We start from the raw sequence: 13531 nt of genomic DNA on the forward strand, positions 1-13531 counted from the left end.
TATTGTAACTTTTGCTTAACAAAACTGCCAGTACTTGTCAGTGAAATCAGTGCATCGAATATTGTTTTAAAATTTATTTTTGAGCTATATGACAAGCTTTAAGTTTTCTCAATATTTTTAAAGGAAATAAATACTCGTTTTATTCAATTACCAATGATTCTGTTGTCTTTGCTTGGAAAGGGCTAATCTTAAAATTTCTCTGAACATGCCCGTGTAAAATTTGATTGAACTGTTGTTATGTAGGTAATGCTTCTGCAGGGCTGTCGTGGTCATAACGTCTCTATTCCCATGCATTTCCTGCATATTACCGCATTCAGCATGCGCTGCAACGTGCGCGTCATGGCCCGATTGCTCACTTTTTTGTGTTGGAGCCACAATCCATTGCTTTTGAGAAAGTGGGAAATATTTCATAATTCCAGCAATGTGCACAGTTTTCTACTTCACTCATGTACTTTCCCAGAAAAGAGATAATATGGAGGCCTGCTGTGGAAAACGACATTCTGAGTCCTTAAAATGTTGCGTGAGTTGTCACGGAGTATTGATACCCTGCTCGTGTATCAGCTACAGCTGTGTGATGACAGTGTTTACCCTACTAAGAAAGTCGACAACAGTCACAATGGTGTGGGCACTGCTGGAATTTTGAAACTTTATCAATCCGCATTCTCATCAAGGAATTGCACATTTCTGAACTATCTCTTTAACAGGAGAACGACCAGACCGTACCTTGTGTGTTCCAGTTGATTTCAAACACATACACTGATGTTATGCAGCCCATTTAAGACGATTGCACCTTATTTTATCAACTGCATAAGTGCAGGTATAAGAAGTGGCACCAATATTTCCCTTCTTGGGAAAGGCAACTACAGCGGGAAAATTCATTCTGGGGTGCGCCCAAAGGGACCAGGTGTCTGTAGTGCCCCAAGGGGGCTGACAGGGAAGAAGGTTCATTTGTGCTTCTCCCTGTAACTGCTACCTTTTCGAGGGCGGTTTCATCTATTACACCCCACTCGCACGGGTTGTTCCAAGACCCATACTGCACTATACGCCTGTGTTACAATGAAGCATGTTAAATTGAATTCCTCATTATGAAGTGGAAATAACGCCCTTGCTTCATATTTTGACACAAACGCCTTGGTCATTTGTGCTCCATGTCATTTGTGCTCCTTGTTTGGCGGAATACGCGATGCCGCTCCGCACACTCGAGAAAGGTCATTGAATACCGTAGAATTTGTCTCTGATGTGCGAGCTTTGTGTTTATAAAAGCTTGACTTTATTTTGTACTATTGGATAACTGTGTGAACATCTTGCAATGTGTGTCAACACATTTTAGGTAATAACTTTGTATTCAGTCACGATTGCACTGTATATGTAAGGGCCATATATGCCGTGCTTCATATGCACCATAAAATCAGTGCTGCTGCCAGCATTTTCCTTCTGTGGCAGGAGCCACTATAATAGGTCATGCGCCCTTGAAAGGACTGGCTAAAGGGTAAGCTTTCTAGCATTTCAATGGGAGCCAACTTGGAGGGGGGAACCACTCGAATTATGGAAATTTTTGCCTGGGTGTTTGGGTGTATTGTGCATAAGCACCCTAACGCCCTTTTTCTCGTTTGGGTGTAATGTGCTTTTACACCCTACACCCTTTTTTTCATTTGGGTGTAATATGCTTTTACACCCAACCACACCTATTGGGTGAAAGTTTGAAATTACACCCATTGTATAGGTGTAATCCTGCTTGGTACACCTATTTTTTGGGGTGTAGGGGTGTGAGTTATAGACACCAAGTTACACCCATACGGGTGTAAAGTGGTTTACAGTGTGCCTTGGGCTGTTGTCTGATATCAGTGCTGGAGTCTGAGGCCTTATAAACGGATGAGAAATGTGTGGCAAAACAGTCAGCGACGGCATGCACTTCTACCCCATTTGAGTCTAGTAGTCTGAAGGACTCTCCGCTTTTGCTAGACCGTTTACGTGCATACTTCCAAAACTCAGCCGGCCTGTCAGAGGCGCTTTTTTCTAAGAATTGAATGTACGAACTATGATCCCGTTTATATAGGCGTTTAGAGAGAGTTCGAAAAAAGCTGAACTCTTCCTTCCACTCGCTGGATGGAGAACATTTAGATTTCCTGTGTGCGTGATCTTTATGCTTCAGTGCACTGATAAGTTCAGATGAGAACCAGTGGGGATATTTACGTTGTTTAGGTGTATACTGGGGAATAAAATTAAGCATGCTGCTCAGTACAAGCTCCGTAAACCGATCAACCTGGTCATCAACATTAGGTTTGTCAGTAACCTGTGACCACTCAACGGTGGACAAGTGATGATAGAGGCCCGTGTAATCACCTCGCTTGAACGCAAATCTGGGAGATTTGTTTACGTAACTGCTGTAGCTCGTTGTTTCGGCTGATGCAGATAATCTTACGTTAAGTGGTGGGTGGAATAATAATAATAATAATAATAATAATAATAATAATAATAATGTGTCTCTTCCATCAATACACCTTTGTGGACGGGGCGAAATCGAAAAGCGACAAACCGCTGTACTACAGGTTTTACCCATTGTGCAAAAGAGCACAGGCAGTTGACGATAGACGAACGACTGTACAAAGCACGCTGTTCAGTATGTAGGGACGTCATCTACGACGTATTAAATACCTCGTAGATGAGTCTAGTAGTCTGAAGGACTCTCCGCTTTTGCTAGACCGTTTACGTGCATACTTCCAAAACTCAGCCGGCCTGTCAGAGGCGCTTTTTTCTAAGAATTGAATGTACGAACTATGATCCAGTTTATATAGGCGTTTAGAGAGAGTTCGAAAAAAGCTGAACTCTTCCTTCCACTCGCTGGATGGAGAACATTTAGATTTCCTGTGTGCGTGATCTTTATGCTTCAGTGCACTGATAAGTTCAGATGAGAACCAGTGGGGATATTTACGTTGTTTAGGTGTATACTGGGGAATAAAATTAAGCATGCTGCTCAGTACAAGCTCCGTAAACCGATCAACCTGGTCATCAACATTAGGTTTGTCAGTAACCTGTGACCACTCAACGGTGGACAAGTGATGATAGAGGCCCGTGTAATCACCTCGCTTGAACGCAAATCTGGGAGATTTGTTTACGTAACTGCTGTAGCTCGTTGTTTCGGCTGATGCAGATAATCTTACGTTAAGTGGTGGGTGGAATAATAATAATAATAATAATAATAATGTGTCTCTTCCATCAATACACCTTTGTGGACGGGGCGAAATCGAAAAGCGACAAACCGCTGTACTACAGGTTTTACCCATTGTGCAAAAGAGCACAGGCAGTTGACGATAGACGAACGACTGTACAAAGCACGCTGTTCAGTATGTAGGGACGTCATCTACGACGTATTAAATACCTCGTAGATGAGTCTAGTAGTCTGAAGGACTCTCCGCTTTTGCTAGACCGTTTACGTGCATACTTCCAAAACTCAGCCGGCCTGTCAGAGGCGCTTTTTTCTAAGAATTGAATGTACGAACTATGATCCAGTTTATATAGGCGTTTAGAGAGAGTTCGAAAAAAGCTGAACTCTTCCTTCCACTCGCTGGATGGAGAACATTTAGATTTCCTGTGTGCGTGATCTTTATGCTTCAGTGCACTGATAAGTTCAGATGAGAACCAGTGGGGATATTTACGTTGTTTAGGTGTATACTGGGGAATAAAATTAAGCATGCTGCTCAGTACAAGCTCCGTAAACCGATCAACCTGGTCATCAACATTAGGTTTGTCAGTAACCTGTGACCACTCAACGGTGGACAAGTGATGATAGAGGCCCGTGTAATCACCTCGCTTGAACGCAAATCTGGGAGATTTGTTTACGTAACTGCTGTAGCTCGTTGTTTCGGCTGATGCAGATAATCTTACGTTAAGTGGTGGGTGGAATAATAATAATAATAATAATAATAATAATAATAATAATAATAATAATAATAATAATAATGTGTCTCTTCCATCAATACACCTTTGTGGACGGGGCGAAATCGAAAAGCGACAAACCGCTGTACTACAGGTTTTACCCATTGTGCAAAAGAGCACAGGCAGTTGACAATAGACGAACGACTGTACAAAGCACGCTGTTCAGTATGTAGGGACGTCATCTACGAGGTATTAAATACACTTTAATGCAACCGAAATTGACATTCGAAAGGCGTCCATTTCATTGCGACTTGCGTGCGCTGGCAACACTCACGTTGTCCAGGATCGCGAGGCCCTGGCTGTCGCCGTTCTGGTACGGGTCGCAGAGGTACTTGGCCGCTATGACTCCGCTCATCATGTACAGGATGCTCGAGGGAACCATGATGGTCGTGAACAGCCACATGAAGAAGGACGCCCTGGGCGAATAGACCATCATCGGCAGGTGAAACTGCGTAGACCTACACTCCAACCATGCTCGGCAAGGGTGTGTAGATACCGCCCGTCAAAATGAACGTTACTTGGGCGAGGTTACTTATGATACCTTGTACTGAAGGAAAAGTGGCGTGTGTAAGAAAGGGGCAAGACATTCGGCTTTATTTATATATATATATATATATATATATATATATATATATATATATATATATATATATATATATATATATATAAATCTGGTTCGTACATTCATGGCTCTGAATCGTGTGCACGCGCACTTCTGTTCCTGTCGTACTGAAACTTCGGGCAATTGCTGACGGTACCAGACACAACTCAGCATAGATTTAAAAAAGCTTTTTTTTTCTGAGATTGTGCGATTCCTAATATGGGCGTTAGGTCAGTCTTGTCTCAGTTACGTACACTTAGTAAGGTATGGGATCACCTACTCGATGTAGGTGACCCATAACGTCGTTTTGCACCAGATTAGAGTGTAAAAGGATACAGAAAGGACACGGTTGTGCACGTTTATCCCTTCTGTGTGCTCCTACACTTTGATCTGGCGCAAAAGCGACGGGACAAGGACACAGTCGTACATGTTTCACCTTTCTGTGTCCTTCTCCACTTTGATCTGGCGCAAAACGACACGACAAGGACACAGAAAGGACACAATTGTGCACGTTTATTCTTCCTGTGTCCTTTTCCATTTTGATCTGGCGCAGAAACGACGTGACAAGGACACAGAAAGGACACAGTTGTGCACGTTTATCCTTTCTTTGTCCTTGCCCATTTTGATCTGGCGCAGAAACGACGTGACAGGAACACAGAAAAGACAGTTGTGCACGTTTCACGCTTCTGTGTTCTTGTCCACTTTTATTTGGCGCAAAAACGAGGTTATGGATTACGTACTCGAACTGCGTTGTACGTCTTGTAGCGAAAGCAAGAAGCATGAAAGCGTAAATGGGCCAACGTACACGACGAGCGTGATGCCACTCTGGTTGGAGATGAAGCCCCGCTTGTTTGGCGGTATCTCGGGGTCGTGCACACAGGTGCCTATGGCGAAGCTGAGCGTCACCACTGTTTGCAGTATGAACGCGGCAATGCACACGTTGCTCCCAAAGCCAAGGCTGCGGAAACACAGAAAGTGTGTGCAAAACACTCATTAGGGAGTTTTAGAAATGAGGTGCACATGAGAGAATTAGCTTACGCGGAAAAAAAGTCAGGCATATTAAACACAGGTTGACCTCTATGTACAGTAGTGAGCAGTGCGAGAGGGAACACCCAGTTTGTCTTTAATCAGCGAGAACTTGCAATGTAACGTTATGAATGTGGCGCAATGAGTTGCAAGATATACCTTTCCGCTTGAGCATATAGAGTTATAAACATTTCTGCTCTTGCCACCTGCGATTAGCCGCTACGAACTTCAAAAGATAATTTGAGTGTTCAATCTCATAAACAATTATAGTATGTATTGTTCGTGTTTGCTTTTGTTGTGATACTGCTTCGTAACATTGCTTTCGTTAGGGGAAGCAATATTAGCAAGTTACAGATAAACATTCTAAGTAATAGTAATAATAATATCTACGCGCCAAAACTACGATATGATTATGAGGCACGCCGTAGTGGAGGGCTCCGGAAATTCCGATCATCTGGTATTCTTTAACGTGCACTGGCATCGCACAGTACACAGGTCTCTAGCATTTCGCCTCCATCCAAAACGCGACAGCTGCGGCCAGGATCGAACCAGCGACTGATACATTACAAATGTAAACATAAGAAAACGCTGGATAAGAAACTCGCCAGCGCCCGCAACTCACCCTCTCTCGAAGATGTCACCGTAGGGGTTGAGGAACGAGAGGATACCGTAGTCGGATATGGGGGGGAAATCTTTCGAATTGACCTGGGAAAGACATAAGCCACCTTCGATGACTATCCACCCGAATGCGATAACATTTAGGCATTACGGTACACAAAGATACGCCATCGTATAAAAAGAAAGCGTATTGCCATGTGCACTTATTTCTGTATTCTTACGCGATCGTGATTCGCCCATAAAAGCTCTTGGCACTGCTCGGGGGAGGCCGCGCCGCTATGCGTCAGAAATTTCGCGATTGTTTCACACTTAAGATTACGCGCAGGGCGCGAGCAGGACAGTGTTTCCTGGAGCTAACGCGAGCACCAGCAACAACGCTGAAAAGCTCTTTGAGGCATGCATAAAAGTCGACGCGTTTCACTGGGACCAGATTATCGATGGCCAGCGATTGTGCTCGCCGCTATCAATTCGCAGCGAGTATTCCTTGTACTTTGACTTATTTCTTTGTCTGGGCACAAGTTCGCCGAATTAAGAGTTCCATTTTTATCGCCTTGAGGTTTCCGTGCTTCCCCAACACAACCACGTGATGATATCACGTGTGGTGAGCCTGACTGAACGCAGTGTACCTGAGACAGCCAGCCTAAAAGAATGCTTAAAAGTGTGCTTACTTCCGTGTATATTATGTCCAGCTTCTGTCTGTTACTGTTCCAGATGGTGCCTGGAGAGAGCTCCCTGAAAGCGGCCCCGCCTGGAAAGGGTTGCCGAGGATAGCCATATAATAACAATCGCTCGAGACTCGGGGTCACCTTCAGATCATTCCAAAGAAAAGAATAAGTTAGTCTTGTAGGTGTTCTGTGAACTTCTTATAGAATCAACTTACTCTTTCTGCATAGCTACTGCATCTTGACCACACCTAATACCCTCTAAAGGATTCCTACTCTTAGATAATACATAATCTGTAGAATGCTTGCACTGACGTCACTGAAACCGTCATACTGGAGCACCAATGAGGTGGAACGAGGAGCTTGTCATACCACGTCAATGTTTTCAGTACAGTGCGTGTAGGTGTCTTGGTTGTCCATGCACACATGCCTAAAACGTTCCTTAGGCGTCGTTACCACATTAAATCAGGTTATACGGCACGTGATTATGCTGCCTTGACGTCATCGAAGCCGCCATGTTGGTGTACCAGTACTTTAAGAAGCTGCTTCCATGACGTCACGTGCAGGCTATCTATAGGTTACGTCATTGAAACATAGGAAACCCATAAAGCAGCATATGGCTACGCACCTCTATTGTAATCCTCCACAGTCTTCTGGAGCTCTGACATGAAATCGTGCCCTGCATCTTTCACGGCCTGCACGTGAAGCCAACAGGATTTGGACGGTTTTGCACTGACTGTGCAATTTTACAACGCAGCATAGTAAATGATGAATACTAATGCATCTTTTGGTAGTAAGGACGCGTTATGTAAACTGGCTTCGCGCATTAATAATTGCAGGAATGAGATTCCCATCGTATATACCGTGAGAAGATCGGCGCACGCCGTGGCGCAGCTGTCGAATTTAGTGCGTTCTCCTTCAGGGACGCTGTTGTCCTGAAAAGAACAAAAATATTTCTTGTGACATTGTTCAGTTTTCTTGTTTATTTCATCAATAGATAGATAGATAGATAGATAGATAGATAGATAGATAGATAGATAGATAGATAGATAGATAGATAGATAGATAGATAGATAGATAGATAGATAGATAGATAGATAGATAGATAGATAGATAGATAGATAGATAGATAGATAGATAGATAGATAGATAGATAGATAGATAGATAGATAGATAGATAGATATGGAAAGCAGTCGTTATATGTGCAGCAAAATCACTTTCGCAACACGAAAAGACTTCGGACGTACCCTGGCGTCTCTTATTATGCTTACAGCGTGCTCTAATGACTCCAACGATGTTGAGGGGAAGCATTATTTTGATGTTTTTTTTACTATAGCGGTTACAAAGAGGCTCTGATTTTATGTGCAAGATCACATCTCGGCGTACCGCTTCAATATATGTGAAGAGCGGTAAATTGAAGGCAGGTGTCCTTGCCTACCGTATTTGCTCACGTGCTATCAGAACGGGCTCATGATGGCTATTGTCAGCTAAATGATGTCTAATGTCGACTAGTGCTGACTGAATATACCTAAATCATTGCAGTACCCTAGCAGCACCACTTGTTGCCGCAACGTCGCCGCATCGTTGCGAATGTTGTCTTAACGTTGCAAAAGATGCGTGCTACTAGGTAACACTGGCTACTGTTTATTAAATGATGGTTAATGTAATATTATATAGGCTATCCGCTGTTGAACAGCAAAAATGCCCTCATTCAATATCCACTGATGCTGTCAGTATGCATACGCATCATTCTGACGTGGTTCTGCGTGAAGTGGTTTTTCAACCAGTTATTCGTATTTTTGTCCCTCACGACCCGTTTCCTGCAATCCACGTATATGCTGTGTGAGTATCTAAGCCCGCTGTCCTAAGGGGCAACCAACAGCCCGCCCTGCGTGAAATTCCCGAGGCGCAAAGATTCTCTCAATAACTAGTGTAAGACAAAGTCGATGCACAGAAGGTGTTTTGTGTACGTAGGCATGGACTCGGTGATCATCGGCTGGCGCTCTGTGCCGGCTTACAATCGCGGAGGCCATGAAGTAGCAATTTTGCGTATGCACGCCTAAGCCCTCCTGAAAAATGACACAAACACACACACACACACACACACACACACACACACACACACACACACACACACACACACACACACACACACGTGTGTGTGTGTGTGTGTGTGTATCAAGCCGGAAACATAAGCGGCCACCACGGAAGCTGAAAATAGCTCAAAATTGTATTTAAGCTTAGGCGCTCACTCGTACTTAGACTCACGAAAAGTTACACTTACGCAGGCTTACCGCACCTCGGATTTATTAAATTCCCGCTCACTTTGAATCACAAAACTCGCAAATCACCAAATTTGGAATGGACCACTGGTTGAGTGAGTGAGTGAGTGAGTGAGTGAGTGAGTGAGTGAGTGAGTGAGTGAGTGAGTGAGTGAGTGAGTGAGTGAGTGAGTGAGTGAGTGAGAGACCACTAATGGGCGGGCTTGCCGACGTGTCCCTATGCAGTACTTCCGAAGTGTGTGAAATATTGCTTAGCTTCGCCGTGTTTATCAGTTGTTCAGTTTAGGCAATAAACAACTTCGTGGGACAATGATTAATCAGCACTGAAGTGATAAGAAGTTGAGCAAGTTAAGTCCCTCGTTTCTGCAAAAGACCATTTCTCATCAGTGGCTTTGGGAGTACACGTCATTTGCCCGTACAGCTGCCCTGATGAAGAGGCTCTTTCTTGAAACGATGGCTCCAGAGGACATTCCTCGTTCAAGGATCTTTCATCACTTGCTCGGTTCGTCATTTGTACAGCTTTAAACACACCCGCAGAGAGCTTGGTGGGAACATTACATGGGTTCTATTAAGTGCCCAGGTTGCGAAGTTCCACGACATTGTTGAACGCTGAAGCTTCGTCAAACAGCATAAGCAGCAATAGCAAAGGAGCGCGCCAATTTTGACGGCAATACTTACATTAGCTGCGTCCTTGCAGACTGCATGAAAAATAAATTAACGTGCCCATGAGTCGACAATGTGAGATGCTTCCACTTCTGTCTCATAGCATTCTTTGTTTTGTGTGTCACATGGCCTGCGGAGTTCTCAGTACTTTCTAACATATTTTTCATTGGCTTTCATTAAAAGTCTCAATGCTTGGACTGTAGGGGCTATGCAATGGCATTGCAGAGGCTGCATTTTTCGTAGAGCCAGAAAATTAAGAAACCGCGCTGCGTCACGATACGTTTGATATAAGAAGGAAACTACAAATGGCGTACATTCACGTCACGTGAATACTCCCTAAATCGATGGATATTACATTGGCGCAGAATGTACAGTCAACTGCAGAATAACATGGTCCATGCGAGTGCGTGCCTAAGCGAGCTGCCTGCTCGTAAACCAATCAGCAAATGAACATCCATTCAAGCAAGGCTCTCGAGCAGGCGGTTCACTAGTGAAATGCACAAAGGGCCATTTCAGTCGATGCTTGCGTGGCTCGTAATATTTTGTGGCCGCCTTTACACATGCAGGCAACGCATGCATGCGAAGTTAAATTTCGCATTGAAGCTAAGGAGCAGGCAATAAGGCAGCAATTCGCATTGATTTGGCGATCAAGGCTGCCTAACAGTCTTCTTCTATACTTCTCGTTGTAGAGGCCTTAGCGTCTCCTCAAACACCTTTGTTAACTACCAAGATTCTGCACGCTACTTCCGGAACAGATGATTGTGTAGTGAAGAAGATGAGTGCCCTTCGGAAAGGCAGAGGGTACCACTCAGGTGGAAAAGAGGAAGACGTTTGGTTGTCTCGGCGCTAAGACTGGTTCCGCCATTAGCACGTAACTTGTCGTAACTGTTCGTCTGTTTTATAAACCAGTGCTACTCCTAAACGCCGTGTTTTCACTGGTGGAGGTGCGGGGTACTCCATAATCCTGGAACTTCGAAACCGTACGTTGCCCCCGGTTTCTACCATGTCCACGGAAGAAGTTCAGCAGGGTTGCCGCCTCGGCTTCAACTACTCCGCCTGTTGTCTGTTCCGGCCCCATTCGGCAACGCGACCCACCTTCCTTCACTGGTACCGATGACAAGGACGTGGAAGATTGGCTTGACGAGTACGACCGGGTGAGCAAGCACAACAAATGGGACGATGCGCACAAGCTTACCGTCGTCCAGTTTTATTTAACCGACGTCGCCAGTCGGTGGTACCGTAATCACGAGCAGGACCTTCCCACCTGGTCGGCCTTCAGAACGGCGTTCGCAGATATGTTCGGCCGTCCAGCGCTTCGCAAGCTACGTGCCAAATAGCGCTTGCTCGCTCGAGCTCAGCAAAATGGTGAAAATTACACCAGCTACACCGAAGATGTGGTCGACCTTTGCCGGCGTGTCAACTCGGCCATGACGGAAGCCGAGAAGATCACATTTCGAAATATGAGTGACGACGCATTTCAGATGCTTGTCGCCAAGAACCCGCAAACGGTCGCTGACGCAATCCAACTCTGTCAGAGCTATGACGTGCTCTGGAAACAGCGTGAATCTACTCGTCGTGCCAGTGCGTCATGTGCAACGATCTCCGCTTTAACGTCGGTTGGCATTGCTGTAGACCATTCTGCCTTGCTCCTTGAGATCAAGCAGTTTGTACGCCAGGAGGTCGCGCGTCAGCTGTCCCTTGTACCTTACGCCTTTGAAGGTGCCCCATCTACTTTGCCGCCATCGATACAGCGTGTCGTTCAGGAGCAAGTATCCGAGGTGCTGCCCGCAGCCCATGTACCACCAGTGGCTGCTCCGCTGACCTATGCCGAAGCATTGACCGCACGCCGACGTTTGCCTGTCGCGAACTCCTACGTTCCCGCGCGCGCCTTTGCCGCACCGCCTGAATCTGTGCATTGCGCTGCCCGTCCGTTCTCCCGGCCAACATCATCACGCCTTCAAAACCCATGGCGCACTCCAGACAACCACCCCATACGCTACGCCTGTGGTTTTGCGGGTCACGTAGCACGGTTTTGCCGACGGCGTGAGTTTCTCCTACGTGACGACGTGCGGCCAAACAGTTACGACAAGTTACGTGCTAATGGTGGAACCAGTCTTAGCGCCGAGACAACCAAACGTCTTCCTCTTTTCCACCTGAGTGGTACCCTCTGCCTTTCCGAGTAGCACTCATCTTCTTGACTACAAATGCAACAAATGCAAAAGAAGACGAATTCGTTTTCGCGGGAACAGCCGAACACTACAAGCTACCTGTAATGATAGGCCTAAATCTTTTTAGCCGTTGCGACTGCATCAGCATGGCGCGAACGAACGCCTCCGAATTATTTCCTGCTGCATCAAGCACACAACGCTAAATTTATTGTACTTACAGTCGCTAAGATCGGTGACTTGCTGCTCCGACGGTAGACTAGATTTTTCTAGGATCAGGCCGACGTGCTTCTGGAGATCGCCCAAGTAATCTGAAAAAAGAAAAGGGAGAAACAAGGACATCTTGTTTCCTTAATTCCGGTGGGAACCGCTGGACTTTAGCACAAGCACATCGCGTGCGTTTACCGTGAGTGATATTACATATACGGTGACACCTCGATGTAGCGAAGTCCCACTTCCAGCCGAATATTTCGTTATTTTGAAACTGTGGCTCTGGTAGTATGCCCGATTGCCACGCAGAGTGCCTGGGTTCAAGTCCTCCATGGAACCCTACTTCTTTTTCTGATTGTGCGCGATAGCTGCGACTGATACCGGCTGTGGCGGCGGTCGTCACCGAATTGGGCTGTCGTTGCAAGTTCATAACAGATTGCGATGTAAAACGCATGTACTACCCCTAATGGGCACCGACACAAAATTTATCGGCTGAGATGACCTTGCGAGATCGATTCCAGTGAATATGAGTATGTTATCTGCCGAATAAATACAAGAAATATAGCTCGGAAGGTAATATATCTAGATTTTAAAGTTCGCGTGCCCCACACAGCGCTATTCGCTGTACCTCGCGACACTGACATCATCTAAGGCGATCTGTAAGCTACCTCCATGCCTGAAGCTGACCCCCAACTGCCACGACGTCACCAGTGCGGCCGACGTCCGAGCTGGCGCAGCTAGTAATGGTGACGTCATATTCGCCATTGCCCTTTTACCACGCTTGCGCCAGCTTACTACACTATTCGGCGGCTGCTCGCGAGTCCGTGCCCGTGGCAAACGTGAGAAGGTGTGGAAGCTTCAAGATAGTCGTCGCCGGACGACGGTGACAACGACGACGACGATAAGACGGCCATGACGGCGACGACATCGCGCAGCACACGCGGCCGGCGAAAGAACGCGAGCAGACGAGGCAGGCAGCTGCGCAAGTGCGTCACGGATCTGTGTGCTCACGTGGTCGAGTTTGTATACCATGTTTCACGTACTAGATGACCTTTGCACCTGGCGGCTTATCGTTCTCGGAGCTCTCCAAAACAGGAAGTGAGACTGGTCGGTAATAAACTGGCGGCAATTTATCATCTGTCTACCGCTGCAGCAACCGATGCGCCGTGCCCCCTAATACTGATAGGCCCCGACCAACATATTTCCGCAAAAAAAAAAACAAACAAAGAAAATATGTCACAGCAAGATTTTTGTGTAAGTACCCGTTTGCACATCGAGATTGCACAGGCATTAGAAGTATGTGTACAGAATATTTGTAACACTTCATACACAGACACGCACTGAGCTCAAAAAGGACTTTCTTGAAG

The sequence above is a fragment of the Rhipicephalus sanguineus genome, chromosome 8 (assembly GCF_013339695.2).
Source record: "Rhipicephalus sanguineus isolate Rsan-2018 chromosome 8, BIME_Rsan_1.4, whole genome shotgun sequence".
NCBI classification, from domain to species: Eukaryota; Metazoa; Arthropoda; class Arachnida; order Ixodida; family Ixodidae; genus Rhipicephalus; species Rhipicephalus sanguineus.